This window comes from Spermophilus citellus, assembly GCF_964194105.1.
Source record: "Spermophilus citellus genome assembly, chromosome: 13".
NCBI lineage: Eukaryota > Metazoa > Chordata > Mammalia > Rodentia > Sciuridae > Spermophilus > Spermophilus citellus.
Genome location: NC_138193.1, coordinates 57,338,747 through 57,346,635, shown reverse-complemented (window position 1 = coordinate 57,346,635; position 7,889 = coordinate 57,338,747).

Sequence of the window (7,889 nt, the reverse complement as noted above, 5' to 3'; positions counted from 1 at the left end):
GATGACACAATCATAGATACCTCCCACCAAATGACCTTGGAGATAAAACTCCAGCTCACCCAGAACCGGTGGGGTTTATTATAAGTTAGCACGTGTGTCATAAGGTGGGTCTCAAGGCTGGAGACCAGTGGGTCTCCAGTTTCTCACAAAGTCTGAGGTGGCCCAGCTGGGTGGGCCTCCTGGCCTCAGGCCAACACAGTGGCGCCCAGCAGGGGGCTGTCTCACTGTACCCTGAGATGCAGCCAGTTGATACCTACAATTGTAGCAAGATGATTTGGATATTTAAGAAGGTAAAGCCTGACCAGCAGCACACACCTGTAATTCAAGCTACTCCAATGAATGAAAAGCCAAGGCCAGTGTGAGCAATTTATGGAGACCCTGTCTCAAAAAATTTTTTTAAAGAAATACTGGGGTTGAAGCTCAGTGGAAGAGTGCTTCCCTAGTACATGAGAGGCCCTGGGTTCAATCCCCGGGGATTGAAAATACAAAACAAAAACTGAAAGTTTTATTCAGGGAAATAGCCTAAGCCTCATGACCTATATCTTAAAATGAGACCTTTTAGAATAAGAAACAGAAACTAGAATTTAACCAGTCTTACAGGATATTCTTGCTAACCACAAACTTACAGAATTGTGGCTTTAGCGACAGAGATCTCCTTTCACAACTTTTTGCAGATGTCCCTAGTAAATGCCAACATCCGCTTCTTTTTTTAAAATATTTATTAGTTGTTTAGTTATAAGTGTACACTATAAATTTATTTTATTTGTATGTGGTGCTGAGGATCGAACCCAGTGCCTCACACATGCTAGGCAAACGCTCTCTACCTCTGAGCCACAACCCCAGCCCACCATCCACTTCTTGATTGCTCAAAAAAAAAAAAAAAAAGGTTACAAAGTGGATTTTGTGTCTAAGGTAGCATGCCCCATTAACTGAGCTTTTCTCCAAACTTTTTTTCCCACATTCTTAGCCATACTGGAGAATTTTCTTGGGTAGTCTGGCAGGTAAAGAAAAGAGGCATGGCATTGTTTTAATATTAATTCCTTAGACTACTGGCAAAGGGGAAAAAAAATACACACACACACACACACACACACACATTCCATGTTTCTCAGTGGTTCCCATTTCACCCTCAGTGAATTGCCTGCTTCTCACCTTTCTTAACTTTTTTCTGTCAGGGTGTTGATAATGTTCTCACTAATTGAGGAACTTATTGAATGTTAAAATATTAGCCCTTCATCATATATCCTGCATCTTTTTTCTTCATTTGTCAGTTTCCTTTTAACTTGTGCTTTGCAGAAGTTTCTAATGGTTAAGTAGCTAATCTGTCAATCTTTAACTATGGTTTCTGTCTTGAATGTCAAACTTGGGAAGTCCTTCCCTAACCACAATACTTGCTATTTTGTTTTTTTAAATTTCCTCTTTTTCCCCCCTAGTATTGTATGTTTCTGTTTATTTAATATTAAATATAATCCATCCATATTTGTGGATATATGATGAGAAGAGCTAATGACCCCCCCACACACACACCAAAACTTGCTGGCTAGTCATCCCAGGGGTTTTCATGAATAATTCATGAATGTCAAATAGGTGGCCCCAGTGAAGTCAGTGTCCCCCTCCAGGGCCTCTGGAAGATATTTCTAATCAAGTGCAGAATTCCTGGCTAAACCTAGAATAGCCCTCCTAGAACTTCAGGCGGCTACCTCCTTCCTGTGAGATTTGGCATCAAAAGAAAGCCTTTTGTCACTCCCTAGGCCAACCCATGCCTTTTCCTACTGATGTGTGGTGGGTCTATTAAACAATACTTTTTTATTCGATATCTGCCTTTCTGTTCTATTTATACACCTGCCATCTTGTGCCAGCTCCATACTGTTTGGTTATCTCTCCTACATGCTAAGTGGTGAGAACTGGAGGCATAGGCCTTATACTTTTGAAAACGTTTATTTATTTTTTTTGTGGGGGAATGGTGGGCAGAGATTGAACTCAGGGGCACTAGACCACCGAGCCACATCCCCAGCCCTATTTTTATTTAGAGACAGGGTCTTTCTGAGTTGCTTAGCTTTTGCTGAGGCTGGCTTTGAACTCACCATCCTCCTGCCTTAGCCTCCCAAGCCGATGGGATTACAGGCATGCGACACTGTTGCCCAGCACTTTTTAAAACTATTTTCTCTAATTTTAAACTTTCAACTAAATGTGTTGCATCAAAATGTCTCCAAAATAAATAAATTAAAAATTGAAATTCTTGTTAGATTTTCTAATCTAGGTACACAATATTTCTTTCATTTTTTTTTAACTTTAATATTTATTTTTTAGTTCTCGGCGGACACAACATCTTTGTTTGTATGTGGTGCTGAGGATCGAACCCGGGCCGCACGCATGCCAGGCAAGCGCTCTACCGCTTGAGCCACATCCCCAGCCCCTTCTTTCATTTTTTAAAAGGCTCCCTTTATGTCTCTAAATGATTTTATTATAATAAATCTTAAATTACTGGTTAAGTTTATTTCATATTCATGGTTGCCATTATAGTGGAATTTTTTCAATATAATCTTTTTTTTGGTAGATGGGGATATTGGGAATTCATCTCAGGGGTGCTTTGCCACTAAGTTATATCCCTGTCCTTTTTATTGTTTTATGAGACAGGGTCCTGCTGACTTGCTGAGGCTGGCTTCATACTTGGGATCCTTGGGCCTTAGCCTCCTAGGTAGCTGGGATTACAGATGCTCTACTATGCCCAGCCAAGGAGAAAGAAATGTGATAGGAAAAAAATAATGGGCTGGATCTGGTGGTACATGCCTGTAGTCCCAGCAATTTGGGAGACTGAGACAGGAGGATTGCAAGTTTGAAGCCAGCCTCAGAAATTTAGTGAAGCCCTAAGTAACCTGTCTCAAAATGAAAAATCAAAAGGACTGAGAGTGTAACTCAGTGGTAGAGCACCACTTGGTTCAATCGCCAGTGTCTGAGGCCACGCCCCACAAAAAAAAAAAAGAAGAAGGAGAAGAAGAAGGAGAAGAAGAAGAAGAAGAAGAAGAAGAAGAAGAAGAAGAAGAAGGAGAAGAAGAAGAAGAAGGAGGAAAACAATGGGTTCCATTCCAGGCATGGTGGCATAATCCTATAACTACAGCTACTCAGGAGGCTAAAACAGGAGGATTAAAAGTTAGAGGCCAGTTTGGGCAATTTAGTGAGGCCCTGTTGTAACAGTGGTCCACTTTATGCTTTAAATGTAGCTCTTGTTGCCCTGCCTCTGTGATTTATTTTTTTTAATTTTTAAATATTTATTTATTTTTTCTTAGTTCTCGGCGGACACAACATCTTTGTTGGTATGTGGTGCTGAGGATCGAACCCGGGCCGCACGCATGCGAGGCGAGCGCGCTACCGCTTGAGCCACATCCCCAGCCCTCTGTGATTTATTTTTAAAAGGACATGTTTCTTTCTCTTCCTCTATCCCTCCCCCTTCCTAATCTCAGGGGAAACAGGATTACCTTTCTTCCCCATCCTAGGCAGAGTTATCTGTCCTTGAACACACACCCACCACAGAAATGAAGTAATACAGACTTCGGGGATGGCACCCAAAGATCTCAGAAAGGACTATCTCCCAAACTAACAAGTGACCTACAATGCCCACAGAGAATGGGTAGAGCGTGGCCTTTGAATCACCATTTTAAAAAACCCCATTTCCCTCGAAGTACAGAATCACAGCCTTTGGGACAGTAGTCCTGTGAGTTTCTCCTCTGCTAGCAAAGAAGCTTCTTTTTATTTCCTTTTTCTTAAAACTGTGTCCTCATTATTGGATTGGAAGTGGGGACAAGGACTGAGCTTTCAGTAACACTGTCTCAAAATAAAATTTTAAAATTGGCTAGGGATGTAGCTCTGTGGTAAAAAGCTTGCCTAGCAAGGCCCAGGATTCCATCCCCAATATTGCAGCAGGGGCAGAGGGAGGAAAAAAACAAAATAATGGATGTCAGTTTGGAAATGTTCAGAGGGATATTAGTATGGAGATGTCCAGTAGACAACTGGACATGTAAGAAATCTGGACTAGAGACAAAGATTTGGGAGTTAACATTATATAGGTGTTAAGAGTTCAGGGATGCCAAGATGGTAGAGACAGGGTACAAGAAAGATGCTGCTGGTTGGGCACGGTGGCACCCACCTGTAATCCCAGCAGCTCAGGAGGCTGAGGCAGGAGGATCCTGAGTTCAAAGCCAGCCTCAGCAACTTAGCAAGGCCCTAAGCAACTCAGCAAGACCCTGTCTCTAAATAAAATACAAAGGCCCAGGGATGTGGCTCAGTGGTTGATTGCTCCTGGATTCAATCCCTGGTACAAAAAAAAAAAAAAGATGGTTCTGGAGGACAAGACAGGGAGATGAGTCATGTCCCTGTTTATGATGAGTCCAGGATTTATCACCATGACAACTCCTGCTACAGGTTCAATATTTTAAAATAACCAAGGGGGACACAGTGGGCAGTATTCTAATTAAGTTTCCTGAAGTAACCAATGGGGGGAGGATTGGACAAATTCTAATTATAAGGTAGCCAATGGGAGCAAATGGGGTAAGGTCTTCAATCTGGTCCATATAGGAAAGAGAACGCCTCCCAGCTCAGCACATAAAATATTAATTTCCAAACACTGGGGCCTTGAGCCTCTCTCTCCGTCAGCTCACTCTACTCTATCTTACAGCAGGCTACCTTCACCTTCAATAAATCTGTAGTTTGCCTGTTATTTCTGCGTGTCTTGCTCAATTCTTTGAGACATCAAGGACCTAGACCCCAACTGGACACCCCAGTGATAACAGGTAGTATAGCTAAGGCCTTGGGATAGGTAAATTCACACTGGAGAGAAGGTCAAAGAAAGAACTGGAGGATACCAGCCTCAAGGCTAAGCCAAGTAGAGGAAATGTGGAAGACACCATGACAGTGATGAGTGGAAATCGGTAGAGGATTCACCGGAGACCAAAGATGGATTTCAGAGAGAGGAAGTGATGGGCATTGTCAAAAGACCAAGATTGAAAAGAGCACAACTAGCTAGGAGGACATTGGTGACCTTAGTGAGTGTCAGGGAGTCCCTTATGTTATGGGGTCAAAGTTACCTGCAGTGGGTTGAGGAGAGGGGAGAAAATATAGACTCCCTTCAGGGCTGCTCCTTCAAGGAGCTTAGCAGGGAAGAAAAGGCAAGAGATGAGGAACGGGGCTGGGGATGTGGCTCAAGCGGTAGCGCGCTCGCCTGGCATGCGTGCGGCCTGGGTTCGATCCTCAGCACCACATACCAACAAAGATGTTGTGTCTGCCGAGAACTAAAAAATAAATATTAAAAATTCTCCCTCTCTCTCTCTCCCTCCTCTCTCACTCTCTCTTTAAAAAAAAATCTCTCTCCTCTCTCACTCTCTCTTAAAAAAAAAAAAGAGATGAGGAAATGAGGAACTATAACAAAGGGGAAAGGACTGTGATTTTTTTAGGTGGCAGCAACAAGAGGGTGTTGCCCTGAAAAGGAAAAAACAAGCTAAAGGCTTAGAAAAGAGAAGTGTAGAGTCAAGGGGGTACACCCCTGGAACCCCAAAGATTTGGGAGTAAATAGAGGTGGGAGTATCACAAGTTCAAGACCAGCCTAGGCAATTTAGTGAGGTCTTCTCTCAATATAAAAAATAAAAAGGGCTGGATGTAGATCAGTGGTACAGCACCCCTGGGTTCGATTTCCAATAACAACAACAACAAATAATAATAATAATAAAATGAAATTTTAAAAAGGAGGGAAAGCATCAGGGAGGGTGTGGAAGGGATGGCCTCCACAGTGGGCCCCTTTTAGCTCTCTCTGAAGTGGCCTGAAGGATTAGTGCCTCTGCAGTAAAGGGGATCCCACCTCTAAGCTCTCCCCCACCCCCACCCTAATGGCAAAGGAGCCTTGTGCTAGGAGCCCGGGAGGTGCTCAAATTATTTTTCTTGGGCTGAGGACTCTGGCCGACAGCCTTTAGGTCCCAGCTAAGCTGGGAAGTCACAGCTCCACTTGGCCCAAGCAAAGGCCTCAAAATTCTCCCTGTCATGGGAGAAGAAGTATCTTCCGAAGAGGATTCCGAGGAGTGGGGCAGAAAGCCTGCTCAGGACCGGCCTGGGCCTTGATAGATGTGATGGAAAAGAATTTCAGCAGAGGCACAGAGAGCTTCCAGGTGGATTCAAATGGGCAGCCATGGCTGGGACCGTCTGGGGTAAAAAGCAAATGAGAGCTGGGCTTCGTGGTGCACGCCTGCAATCCCAGAGGCTTAGGAAGCCGAGGCAGGAGGAGTGCAAAGCCAGCCTCAGCAACTTAGCAAGGCCCTAAGCAACTCAGTGAGACCCTGACTCAAAAAAAGGGCTGAGGATGTGGCTCAGTGTTTAACCCCCTGGGTTCAATCCCCAGTACCAAAAATAAATAAATAATAAAGTGAATTAGAGCCTGTGGAGGCTGAGTCCCTAAACCTAGGGAGGGGAAAGACTAAGAGAGGCTCTGCTCCCCTCACCAGAGCAGGGGGGCCCTGCAGGTATAGCATAGGAGGATGAATTTCTGCCTGGTTCTGCCCTTCATTAGGATCTGAATTTTTCCCCAACCTCCTTCCCTAAGTTAAAATATAGGAGAGCTTCCCTGAGAGAGAGGCCATGAGCCACTCGGGAGGCAGAGGAGGGTCTGATTCAGGAATATGATAGTAATTACCACAAACAATAGTGAGTGTGTGTGTGTGTGTGTGTGTGTGTGTGTGTGTGTTTTCAGGGCTGCCTATTCAACTGAAAAACAAAAGCGGCTCTGAGTCTAGAGCGAAGGTTTAACAAGTGACCAGGATGACTCATGATGCTTGGCTGCTAAAGGCCACAGGGCTACCACCCCCAGCGGGGCGGGGCCTGGGTGGGAAGAGTGGAAGGTGCAGAGATTCCTGCAAACTTCCCAACCTGCCCCTGAACAGTCTGCTTTTTCTTTTTCTTTTTCTTTTTCCTAACTAGAGGGCAGACTGCCTTTGGGGCCAATCTAATAAATACTTTTGTAAATATTAAGATAGTAAATAGGACTTTCCTCTTACTGTCAGAAATTTCCCATCGTGAGCAAGCAATCGTTCAAAGGCCTGGGTCTCTTTGCACAAGAATGGGGATGCAAGATAGCAAGCTAAAAATGTGGCCTTTTCAAAACAGGTCAAGCTGGAACAAGAGAAGGCCTGGAGAGCTTAGGTGCTACTGTGAGAAGGGGTCTTGGGGGGTGGGGAGACAGGACCAGCCCAAAACAGCAGGTGTGATGGGAACTTACAGCCTGCAGATTTGAGGCATGGAGGAAACCTGCATCGTCCAGCACAGTAGCCACTTGCCACATGGAGCTGTCAAAGACTTGAACTGCGATCCTCTAAACTAAGATGTAAAGTATATATTGAATTCCAAGACTTAGTGGCCGGTGTAAAATAGATCACTAATAATTTATTAACAACTTTAATACTGACTACGTGTTGGAATGATATTTGCATTAAGTTAACTGTGTTGTTTAATTGATTTCACCTGGTTTTTTTTTTTTTTTTTTTTTTTTTTTTTTTTTTGGCAGTGTTAGGGGATGGCTAGGCAAGCACTTTACCACTAAGCTATGCCACCAGACAGATCATTAGACTTTTTATATATGGTTTCTAGAAGATCTGAAATTACATATGTGTCGTCTATTAAATTCTATTGGCTAATGCTGCATTAACTTCATTAACCACTGAATTTTTATTGGATACTTACTTTGCCCAAGGAAGCATGAAGGCACAAAAGCCATTTATAATAATAATGGCACTGGTTTTTATAAGGTTAACTACTTGCTAGGCACTTTGCACTGATTTAGTAACTTGCCCTAAGTCAGACAGCTAATCTGCCGCTTCCAGAACCCCCATTATTAACTATGAAGCCAAAATGCC